The sequence below is a fragment of the Manis javanica genome, chromosome 1, assembly GCF_040802235.1.
Source record: "Manis javanica isolate MJ-LG chromosome 1, MJ_LKY, whole genome shotgun sequence".
Taxonomy (NCBI): Eukaryota; Metazoa; Chordata; class Mammalia; order Pholidota; family Manidae; genus Manis; species Manis javanica.
This window is the reverse complement of record NC_133156.1, coordinates 79,845,817-79,858,554: the sequence shown is the minus strand read 5'-3', so window position 1 is coordinate 79,858,554 and position 12,738 is coordinate 79,845,817. Positions and strand designations below refer to the sequence as shown.

The following is a 12,738-nucleotide window of genomic DNA, read 5'->3' as shown; positions in this document are numbered from 1 at the left end:
GGTCTTCCAACCAGCAGCATTTGTCTCAGTTGGAAACTGGTTAAAATGCAGAATATTGGGCCCAGCCTGACCCACTGAGCAGCCTCTGCCTTTGTAATCAGCTCCCATGTGATTTGGTATTGCTGGTGCCCAGGCTTTAGAAATAGTACATGCGCACTTGATTGCTGACTCATCGTCCCGTGTAGACCTTAAGTTCCTCATGTAGGAACTGCATCTTGTTCAGCGTGGAGTCCTCAAAAGCTTCTGCAGAGCGTCTGCCACAGAGTGGCTCTCCGTACCTGTGTATTGAGCATCTGGAGTCATAGTCAGTCTTGTCCTCTCCGGACACGCACAGTCTTACAGGACATCTTGCTTTGGGGTTCGGTGTTTTCAGCTCTATACCGACCAAATTGTTGGTCTCTGTGAGAAACAGAAGAGTTTTCTGCCCTTCCCAGACCAAGTCCTTTTAAACTTGTGAACATTACATATATAGGTCACATAAATTGGATGAAACAAAATTGCAGTGTATACTCACAATTTTTTGTTATGCCTATAAAGAAGCCATTAGCCAGAAGGATAGTTTCATAAACAAATGTTAGAGTAACATGTAGTATGATGTAAATAAAAGATAATGTATCTTTTTAACAACAAATAAAATTCTATCACAAGTTACAGGTTTCCTGTGAATTCAGTTTAATAGAGTATGTAAAGGGAAGCATAATCTAAAATTTAAATTTATATTATCATATATTTAAATATATATACTTATATTTCATGTTTATCTTATATAAATATTATAAATATTTAATATATATGCCAGCTTAGAAGTTAAAGGTATTGTTAGTATTGATCTTTTTATTTTGTTATTTATGATCAGGCAAATCTCTAAATTACTTTCAGTTGGTCCAATGTAGATCATACAGCATTGAGTATATTTCAGTTGTTGACTAATGTACAGATATATAAGTATTGTTTTCTGTATGATGGTAAGTGGTCAGTCTATGATTAAGCATGCATTAAATTCAGCCATGATGCTGACTTTCCATTTGAATAGATTGACCTATTAAGATTCCTTTTTTTTTCCTACTTTCTACATGAAGTGTAAAGAAGGGTTTTTACTTACTGTGTGTAATGTAGGTGAAATTAAGTCAGTAAATTTTTATTTAAGGAATTTCACATGTTGTGATTCCTTCCACTGCCAATCACCTTAGCTCCTCCAACGTTTGAGTCATGATCTTCAAGACAGTCCTTTTAAAATCAACTGTTGTTCAATCCACAATTTTTATCAGTCGGTCCTATGTAATGGAAGTATAAAGTTAAGGTTCCTTTTAAGTTCTGAAGCCAGGTGTGTGTGCTCTATAATTTACCTGGTTACTAGTGAAGCCAGAGATTTGACCAGGCAAAGGGTATTTGCAAGACTCCAGAGAACTAGGCATGCCCTGTTCAATATGATAGCCACTAGCCATGTTTGGATCAGTGAAAATGTGAAATATGTCTGTTGTACAAATCTGAGTGATTACCAGTGGCTATTTACAGAGTCAAATATGGTTCGTTTGTTTATATTGGACAGTGCTAATGCAGGCAATGGAAATAAATCAAGGAACAGTTAATAACATGTTCCCAAAAGGCTGAATACTAACAAGGTAGCAGAAAGAAAACCTAGTGGGAATTTTTTTTTGTGGTTCATGTCCACAGCAACTGTTAAGCTTTCTTTTGTTGTTTCTTTTTTCTTTTAATATGGTTTGTCTAAAAGTCTGTGGCAAAGAAATACGTATTTTATCAGTACTATTTTAAGGACAGATGACAGCATGATTCTTGATAACAACAATTTCCTGAGCTACAGGGTCAGATGCACAACTTTCTCATTAGAAACACTTAATGCCAATATTTACTTTCAGTGTTGGTCTTACAAAATTGATATGTCACTAGAGGCATGTGATGGGTCCTGTTGGCAAAGTAGGAATAAAAAACAAACAGATACAGTGAATGAGAATGCCAACTCAAAAAAAATTATTTTCATATGGGCTCAATTGTCCAGGAGCATTCCTATATAGTCTTCTAAATTCATGAACATACAGTAATACTCTGATTTTTATGATGGTTTTGTATGCAGATTTTTATAGTCAGTGTTTAATAGATGAATTTAATAGATGTATAAATGCAATTAATTGTTTTGTGTGTGAATATTGGGTTTTTTTAAACCAAATAAAAAGGCATATTGGTGTCAGCCAAACTTTTAATTTTTAAATATTGGAGAGTTATTTCAAGATTTACCTAAGTCTCAATTTCTGAATAGGAACTGTAATTCTTCTTTGCTTAGATGATCATTTTTTATTGCCCTAGCCAACGTGGTCTTGCACATATAGAAATAACTCTATTTAATGGAAATGAAGAAATATTGTAGTTTCAAGTCTAATAGTAGTTTTACCTGGGCTTTAAAGAAATAATATTTTACAATGTAAGAACCTATACAATACAGATTGTTCAACTCAATAAACACTTGTAGAGTATCCTCTTTGGGTGGGGAGCTAGGAATGAACAAGTGCCTAACTTTGAGGAGAAACCTAAACAGACTACTTTGGTGCAGGGTTTCAGTGCTAAGATAAGACTTTTGACATTGCACCATGAGGGTTCTAAGAATGGGATGGTTTGTTCATCCCAAAGTGACTTGGAATACATGACGTCCAAGCTGAGTACTGAAGGATTTGTAGATTTTTTACAGGTGAAGTGAAAAGTGGAGGTGAAGAGGATATACTTGTTAGAATGTGTCCAGGTAGAGAAGAGCAAGTAACATTCATAAAAGCAGATAGCCCTGCCAGAATATGCCATGTGTTTATGGAGAAGAGATTATCAAACAGCAGTTTAAGATGACTGGAATGTAAAGAAAATAGGGCAGAAGTCGAGGATAAGACTGGACTGGTAAGCAAGAGCTAATCATCAAGCTGCAGGTATCAAAGAAGCCTATAGTTTTACCACTGGTGGCAAGATAGTGGAGATTTAGAGTGAGGGGTGATAGGAAAGGGATCCGTTAGTCATTTGTCCAAGAATAGAGCTCACTTAATGGAGCTTCTATAAAACAAATGTATTTTTCTAGTTCCATTTTTGTATTGCTGCCCAAATTGGTCAATTTCACTAGGCAAAAATGTTTACTTTCCTAGAAGTAATGTATTTCTGCTTAGATATTAGTGAATCTTTAAAATCAAATTGAAAAAAAAGAACTTTTTGTTATTATCAGTGCTTTTGTGCTAAATTTTATATAAATCATTAGTTTGAAGTATGAAAAGTAAAGTATGATTCAACAAATATGCAGTTAGATTGGCAACACAATTTTTTAAGAGAAATATTTTAATGTCCACTCCTAATATTTTTCACTAGTCCATAACTAGGTATGTTTCCTAACTGATAGGCAGATATGAAACAGCTATCACAGAAGAGCTTGGAAATATGACAGGATATGCTTGGAAAGCCTTTGCTCTATATTAACTCAGAAAAACAATCATTGGCAGTTCGTTGCTGAGCTAAATACATTTGGGACATGAAATCTTAAAACATAATTGTCTAGTGGACATAAAACAACTAATCCATAGGAGCAGAGGTACAAAGTCAGAACAGCAAGAACCATGAAGAACTCGAGCTTTATGGTTTTTATTTTGCCTACTTTGTTTTATTTTCCTTCTGCACAAAAATTGTTATAAATTTTCCACTTGCTAGAAAGGATTTTTAAAGTATTGCTGGACAGTTTAGCTTATTTTCCTTCCGCACAAAAATTGTTATAAATTTTCCACTTGCTAGAAAGGATTTTTCAAGTATTACTGGACAGTTTAGCTTATTTTCCTCATGTATAAATCTGTATGTAATCATTTTAGCAGGTGAGAGAATTCAAGGAAGTGGTGACTTGCTAGGAAATGAGTTTGCAAGGCTGTGAATTTTTTTTCATTAGTGGTATGATTTTCCAAATATCTCATTTTATTTTTGTGTTAAAAGGTACTTTTCCATATTATCACTTCTACATTGTATAAGTCTACCCACTAGGAGGCACTCTTTCCAAGCTCTCCCAGACCACCAGGAAACTTCCCCAATAAACCCAGTGGGTTTTATTTGCCTTTTCTATTTTTGTTTTTAAGCTAAAGGTTTTTGCACTCAGTGTCTGTCTACTAGTGGAGGTGGGCTTTTATTGTTGTAAAAAAAAGAAAAAAAAGAAAATACTTCCAAATGTCTTATTGGTACCTATTTTTCTAGGTACTATTTTGTGGAGATAATTTGTTAATTTATTTGGTATCAAATGTTCATTGAGCATTTTAATAATAACCTTTAAGATAGTGATTCTCTCCCTGATTTTTTTCTCTTAGATAAAAACGTACAGAGCCTTAAGTATATCTCAGCTGTGAATAGTTGAGCACATTAAGTCACAATAGAATGCAGTGTTACCCAAAGCAAACATGACTTGTATAGAAAGAGCTTTCTTTCAGACTCAGAAAATCATCAAACTGTAGGTCTGGTTTGTCGTATATATACATGTACCTACACAAAGATTAGAATGACCAGGCTATAGGGAATATTTCCTTAGTGATATATGAAAGTCATTCTCATCATTGCTCTCTCACACTGATATATGCAAGCCCCTGATAATAATGATACATAAAATTAAAGTTATTAATGATGTCAGAAAGAATTCTGCACTTAGAGGTAGTAATTAATACAACTGTTAAATGTTGAGATAATTTCAAGCTTCTGTTACCAGAGATTATAACTGAACATTTAAAATATACTTCATATCGAAATCAGTTGGTTTGCTTTAAAAAGCATGGTTTCTCACATGTGTTACATTAGAGTTAGAGATCTGGCTGCATTGGTTCATTTTAATTTACCGAGTGTATACTACGAGTCGGGCCCTGTTTCCAGCTTTGTTTAGAGTTAGTAAATATCCAGACAAAATCCCTTTACTTGGGGTGTTTATATTTGGTAGTGGTGGCAGTGTGGGGGTCAGGGATACATAATGGGTCAGGATGAAGTACAATGAGAAAAGGTAAGGTGGTTGTAAAGGATTGAGAGTAATAGAAGTCGAGCTATTTAATACAAGGAGGCCCAGGAAGGTCTCTCAGAGAGGTATCATTTGAGCAGAGATCAGACAGAAATGAGAGAGCCATGCATATTGCTGGGGGAAGACATTCCAGATAAAAAGGAAAAGTAAATGCAGGCCTGAGGTTTATTCTAGGAATAGTGAGAGAGCCTGGGTCTGAAATGTGGAGGAGGGTGTAACAGAGGAAGTCAGAGAGATATGAGAAGGCCTCTAGAATTTTCCTCCAGGTGAGACAGGAAGTCCTTGGCGGGATTTGTGCGGAAGAGTGAACTGACCTGCCTAACTTTTCAGAGGATTTACTCTTAAGTTCTGAGGTTAGAATCTAGATTCTATGGACCTGGAATGAAAGTAGGAAGACTGGTATAAGTCGTTTTGCATTTGTCTGGGCAAGAGATGGTGGCTCTGCATGAACTTGAGGAAGTTCCTTAACTCTGTTGAGGCTGTTGAGGATAATGAGACCCGTGTATCAGCTTGTTTTGAGGATTAAGTGACAGAACATGCTGGGTCCACTTGGCCAAGCCTTTGTGAAACTGATTCATTCAGAAGATCATTTTCAGAGCTTCACACATGCACACACACATATGCACGCACGCACGTGTGTGCACGCATGCACACTTGAGAATATATATACTGATCTGTTTCACCCAATCAGAATCCTTTATCATAAGAGTCAATCTACTTACTGTTCCTCCAGTGTGCTCTCTCTTCTGTCATTTTCCACATTAACTGTATTTCTCAACACAGTTCTGAGTATGTGTTTCTTTGCCTGCACATCCACCCCCAATTCACAAACCCGTGATGGTTCCCTCTAACTTTGAATTAGTATTCGAAAACCTTTTAGAACTCAGCTTCATGCCCCCGGTGTTTAAGCAATGCCAGACTGCTTGCTATTTCCTGTAAATGCCCTGTTCTCTAATCCTCTTGTTTGATTTTGGTTCTTTTTGCCTGGAATGCTGAGCATATGGATCTCAGTCCACCCACACAGATATGAGGAATATAACTCTGTTTGATCATAGTTAACTTGAGCCCCGTTCTGCTGGACAGTGGAAACATAATCTGGCAATTCTGGTTTCCCTTGACGTTTTCTTGAAGCTGTACTTGGGTTCCAGCGGACTCTTGTAATAGTGAGCCATCTGCGGGAGGAAGGCAGGGCGCCCTCAGTCTTGACCTCTGTGGTCAATCATTGGCAATTCCTCGTTGGTGGCACCCCGGAGACGTCTGTCATTCAGCTGCCCCAAAGTCAGGGACTAAAGTCTTCAGTTCTGCTCTTACAGTGAGTGGTTGTACTCCCTGTTTCTCAGGGGAGAGTAGTTCTGGGGCTTTGCGTCTCCCCAGGATACCCACTCCCAGTTTCTGTTCCCTCTGGGCTGTGACTGGCAGCAGTGGACTGAGGGGAATAGCTGTAACGTAGTTGGGCAAGTTTTACACTCTGATACAGAGAAGAGAGATTGATTATGATCTTGAGAATTATGGAAATTCATAGTCTATATGTTCAACAGAAAAAAAGTCTGAGAAAATAGTCATGTGAATTTCCAATAGTTATTTTGTTGGTTTTAGTTATTGAGTCTGTGGGCATCACAAAATTTATACCCTTACCCGTTAACACCCACCTATGGAAGGTGTTCACCATAGTTAGGAAGATGTACTGAGCTTTCATAGATGAGTGTCCAGTGTCTTATGTCTTGAAGCATGTTCTCAGAATGTGGCTTGAGAGCCACGTCTATCAGAGTCACCAGAAATGCTTGTTAAAAATGCAGTTGTTCAGAATTTTTAAATTAAACATTCCCATGGGGAAGCCAGATAGTTTGCATTTGTAATTTGTCATAAATTTTTAGAGTGATTCTTATGTACCCTAAACTTTGTAAATCATTGTTTTAAGTGGTGGAGAAAGACAACAGCCATGCTCTGCAGTGTTCTTTCAAACAATCTTCTTTGATTTCTTCTGTGCCAAGATATTTTGGATATGGATCAAAGTGAGTTATTTATTACTGGATTGTTGCATTTTTAATTTTATCTTTATTTCTAGCATCAATTGTGTTCTTACATGCACACACACATTCTATCTGTATCTAAATCTATACCTGTAACTTTTCAGATTTGTTAATAGGAATATTTTGTTATCTCTATGATTTTTAAAGTGACAATTATACCTATAAAAATCTTCCCCTTTTCATAATCAATATTGTTTATTTGCACCTCTTCTTTTGATCAGCCTTCCTCAAGGTTTATCTATTTCATTGATATTTTCAAAGAACAAGCTTATGGGTTTGCTTACTGTCTCAGTTTTTTCCCACTAAATATTTTATTGTTTATTTATTACTTATTTTCTTTGACCTAATTTGTTTTCTTTTTTCCCTTTAATTGCCTTTTGAGCACTTTTTAGTTTTAGTTTTGTTAATAAGGAAAGTCTTAAAGCTAACTGTAAGTATCACTGTAGCAAGTTTCCAACAAGTTTTAGTACTTTGGTTGTACTTTAGTTCTACATGTTTTGTGATTTCCATGTTAATTTCTTGAGTTACTTTGGGAGCATATTTTTTAATAGTGTTTCAGTATGTTTTTTTATTTTTCACTCCTTTTTGCTGATTTCTAATTTAATAGTATTGGGTCAAAAACACAGGGTATATTTGTTGAGATTTTAGGTGAATATAGTACATAGTCAGTTTTTATAAATATTTCCTATAAACTTATCAAACTTTTTGCTTGTTCAAATATTTTCATTTTTTTAAGAAAAAAACTTCTTTTTCTGTTTTTTAATCTGCTTAATCTATCAATATTTGCTAGAATAATTTTAAATCTTTTTTGTTGGGTATTTCTATTTTTCATTCTGTCAGGCTTTGCCAAGTATGGTGTAAGATTACATTGATACATTTCCACATATTTTTAATAGTTGCTTTCTATTATAGGTATCCTTTTGTGTCTTTTTAATGCTTTTTTCTTTTAAATTATTTTTTGTCTGGTACTGTTATTGCTAAGATAGCCTTGTGTTGCTGTTTTTAGTGTATTTGTGTGGTATATCTTTATTCATACTCAGTTTTCAGCCTCTTTTGTGTTTTTATTTTAGATGTATTCCTTATAAGCAATTAATAGCTGGATTTTGTTAAATCAGGTATCCTCTCTCTCAATAAATTAATCTATGTATATTTATTGTGATTACTGATATATTGGATGGGCCTTATATTATTTCATGTTTTCTGTTTATCATCTATTTTTTCTTACTTATTTTTCTCAGTTTTGTTGAGTTTATAGTTTTCTTTAGTGTTTTATTTTTCTCTGATAATTTAGAAATAGATGTTGATATTAATGTTTGCTTATAAATTTTGACATGTATATTTAATTGTAAAAAAATTAACAATGTCTATGGTTACTGTTTTTGCCCTAACTATAAAAAGAACCGTATAAATGTTTTTGTTTTATACAGATTTTTTTCAACAAAAATTATCTTTTTTTTTTTAGTAAATAAGTGAAAGTTTTGACGTATATATTCACTCCCTGTGTTTACCATTGTTTTCTTGCATATTATGCCTTCCTGGTGAGTTTTTCTTTTTCCAGAAGAATCTAGTTTAACAAGTCTTCTGATATCTTTGCCAGGTATCTTTGTTTATGTCTAAAATATCTTTATTTAGCCCTGAATCCTGAATAATAGTTTGGGTATAAAATTCTAGGTTAAGAGTTCTATTTCCTTGTCATCTTGAACACTGTTTTCTGGCCATGTGTTGTAGCCACTGGGAAGTTTATTGTCAGTCTGTCTACCATTCTGATGAGGATAATACGTATTTTAGCCCCGCTGGCAGTTCTTAAGATTCCTCAGTTTCATTACAATGTATCTAGGTCTAGATTGTTTCTTATTTATTCTAAGTACTTGTAGTGCACTTCAACTAAGGACATGTTTTTCCTTGATTCTGAAAAAGTCTCATCAGTTGCCTCATCGCATATTTCTTTATCATGTCTTCCTTTCTGGAGGATATGCTGGGACACTTGCTTACCCCGTGAATTTCTCTCGTGAATTTGGCCTTCCCTTTTCATGCCTCGTTCCAGGCCAGCTCTTCAGGGTTCACTGCCCTCTCATTAACTGGTTCTTTTACCCCAATCTAAAGTAACCCCATTTATTGCATCTTTAATTTCAATAACTGTATTTTTTAATTTCAAGGTTTATGTTTTTTTCATACCTACACTTACTTCATTTCTGACTGGATTTTTTACAGACTCTTGTACTTTTTATGGATAGTTTTGTCTTCATTAATTACTGGCCACTGTTAACATACTTGTAAGATCTTTGTCAGGTTGTTTCATGAAATTGTATCTTGGGTGCATTTATGTGTAAATTGTCGATTTTACAGATGGCCTTGATTTGCATTAGATTCATGTGATTTGAAATATTGGTTGGCAGGTTCGTTTGGTGTGGCAGCTTCTTTTGTTTGCTTTCCTCCTCTCCTTTCCTCCCTCCATCACCTCTTTGTTTCCAATAGTATTTCAGTAGCTTCCACCCAAAACTTAGAGCTGCCATTCTGGAACTCAGACTTAAAAGAACAAAGTCCTACTGGGATATGGTCAGTGTTGTCTTGGAGCAAAATCGTGACTTAGCTCATATTCTGGTGAGGAGACTGTTACTTTCACACACCCAGAACTACAGCTCTACAGGGTACTAGACAGGCAACAGCTGGAAGTAACTACTTCAGTCTTTTTTCAGTTGAGGTAAGGAGGGCATCAGCATAGGCTTCCTGCAGTCCCCCATTTCCTCTGAAACATTCTACTTTCTCTTCACCCAACAGGAGCCAGGATTTCTGCTCTCTCAGCCTACTTCCAGACCCACAGCGCAATCTGATCACTATTTCAGTACTTGTCCAGTCTCTTGATTTCTTTATTCCATTTCTAGTTCACAAAAGTAATTGATTATATTTGACCCTGGCTGTAATTTTTGCTCTTCTCACCTGTGTTTTTTGTTTTACTTCATTATTGGTCTGTGTTTAGAGTAGGTTTCCCTGCTTTCCTGTGTGAAGTCATTGCATATCTTAAACTGGAAGTCCCAAATAGCCTGTTTGAGACAAAGGGAGAAATGAGAAATAATTGTATTGGAGTTGTCATTCAGTAGTTTTTAATGTCAATTAGGGCAAAACCCACTTTTCATTTACAGGCTTTCATTCCAGTTGTGGTACTTACTGCTCTGAAAAATTTGTTTTGATTACTTTGAACCTGTTCTTATTTAGATTGCCACAGTTTTAGAACTGCTTGGCTTTGACTTGTAATTTATTGCCTGATTTAGTACATTCTACCATAAGTATTAGAAGAAAGGGTAACGGTGAAGCTGGTAATGTTTCAGTGAAAAAAGAGATATTATTTTATTAAAAGTTTCCCCACTGAACTCTATCAAGGCTTTTTGTGGTCTTCTCTGGATCGTATGACTGCTGCCTCATCCAGAGCCTCCGTGTAATTCCGCACTGCCTTTCACTCAACACGTATCTTACTGAGTACCTATTACATGCCACACACTGTTCTAAGCACAAAATGTGGGGATATGACAGCAGACAAATCATGTAAAATTTCTCCCTTCTTGTTTGTTTATCTCCTTTCAGTTTATTGTTTATAATAGCTTTGATCAGTAAGGGTTTTTATTAGTCTGTGAACTCTGAGGAAAGTTGTAATTCTGGGATCAGTTAATATGTACACTATTGGTAGGAACACTACGGTTTGCTGATTCAAGGATTTACTTTTACTCTTTCTACCCAGAAGCTAAGATATCCAGAGAAACTCACTTTTATTTTTCTTGTCATGTGCCTTAGACACTGACACAGTGCAACCTATATCCATCCGTACATGGTGCTTCTCTCTGTATTTTTCTCTAGTAAATTTACACTAGTAGAAGACAGGCAACAGCTGGAAGTAACTACTTCAGTCTTTTTTCAGTTGAGGTAAGAGGTCATCAGCATAGGCTTCTAATGTCAGTTACTCTAATGCTATCATTATGGACTTCAAATTAATCCAAAAGATTGATAGTGTATTTTATTTTTCTATAAACCAAAAGTGCCAGTTTTAGAAAACTTTACTCAAATCTTCCAGCTTAGAAAACAGTTAAACCAAGGCAGTGAAAGAAAAGCATATTGTCAGCTTAAGCTTTGAAATTATGCTTTAAAGTGTAGTAATAAAAAAGAGACCCATTTTTAATGTGGTACACGATGTGGATTAGTGTTTCTCTCATCAGTTAGGTAGCTGTGTGAGGAATGACACTTAAAAGCAGTTTTAGGGTATTAGATTTCATGACCTACTCATTTTGTTCTGATTTGCTGCTGTGATTAATGAATTTTTGAGCAATGACAATTAGGGTAATTTAAGTTCATTATTCAAATACCAGGGTCTAAGCTGAAGGTCAGGAATTAATGATTCCATTCTAGGCCCACTGCTTATTTTTCATGCAACTTGAATTTTTTTCCTGCCTTGTAGAGATTTTGTGGTTTAATGTTACTGTGAATGAGATGATTAAAGGAAAAGGATATAAAGTACTGTGAAATTACATTGTGAAAAAAATGATGATTTAGAGGAAAGAAACCTCTCTTGTTCACCTGGAAATATTTAGAATTGATAATTCTTCACTAGAAATGTAGGTACTGTGCTTTACATATGGAAGAATAGCATTTCCTTTTACTTGGTTTTAAAATAATCATGATACCTAACATTTGAATAGTGATTTCCAGGTTTTAAAGCACTTTCTTATTCTAATTTCATGTGATCCTTACCTCCCCAAAAAGCCCTACAGGTTAGACCGTTTTTGTGCAACCTCATGAAAAGCAATTATCTTTTCTCAGCTTAAGAGAGATTGGACACATTGATTTCATCTTCCATAGCGATGTCATTTCAGAGGAGTCCTTATGGGCCTGTCATTCTCACCTCACCTCACCTCACCTCTTCATGTAGTTCAGAAATAACATTTTTCACAAGCATACAACTTGGTGTTCTTCTTCTCCTTAGGCCTTCAAAACACCATTGTTGACTTCTTTTTCTCCTTAAAAAGAGTTCCTGTAAATAGCTCCTAGCATTTATTGCAGGCTAGCAGAACAGCAAAGGAAATGCATTTATTCCAAGAAGGAATGCAAATAGGCTTAAAAATCTACCACCCTCCACTGACTGTCTTTTAAGAACTTGAATATTAATTTGATTCAGTCTTATCCAAAATATAATTTGCTTTTATTTTATGATACATAGGAGCACTCTCAGTGTTCAAACTATTGAACAAAAGAAAAAACTGTGTCATTTTATAGTCTTCTCTAAGAATCCAAGGTAATTCAAAAGTCAAAGTGGAGCTCATGTCTCCTTTGAATTGTCGAGTCATCTGTGATTTTGATGATGTTATTTCTTACTCTGAGTTTTTCTGTCATTGGCAAAGGAACATGCATAGGTGAGCTGGCTGAGTTTCAGTAGAACGCTGTTTGATTGAAACAGTTAAATGGGGGATAGACTGTGATTTTTTTATACGTTGCCACGTCTGTTGCCAGAGTGAATTTGCTTCTGAGACAGAATTCCTGAAGTAGAGAGGGAAATGTGTCAAAAGTTTGGAGCAGACTGTAGGATGTGGCCAGTGGAGATGTCAGGTCATAGGACTCTTCTTAACTTTTGAAGTAGGGTCCCAAACTCAACAGCCTTCAGGAGCCATAAATGTAGGAATGAAGACAGGTATCAGGTGATGGAAA

The 12,738-nt window shown here is 35.5% G+C and overlaps 1 protein-coding gene and 1 non-coding gene across 2 annotated transcripts in view; one reads left to right on the top strand and one right to left on the bottom strand.

Annotated features, from left to right (window-relative positions):
* Nucleotides 1-12,738, top strand: part of ADGRV1 (adhesion G protein-coupled receptor V1) — a 577,341-nt gene that overhangs the window by 331,814 nt on the left and 232,789 nt on the right. The gene's annotated exons all lie outside the window — the stretch shown is intronic.
* Nucleotides 1,592-1,746, bottom strand: LOC118971294 (small nucleolar RNA SNORA32). Its single transcript, XR_005059669.2, has one exon. It is a non-coding gene; the product is annotated as a small nucleolar RNA SNORA32 (small nucleolar RNA).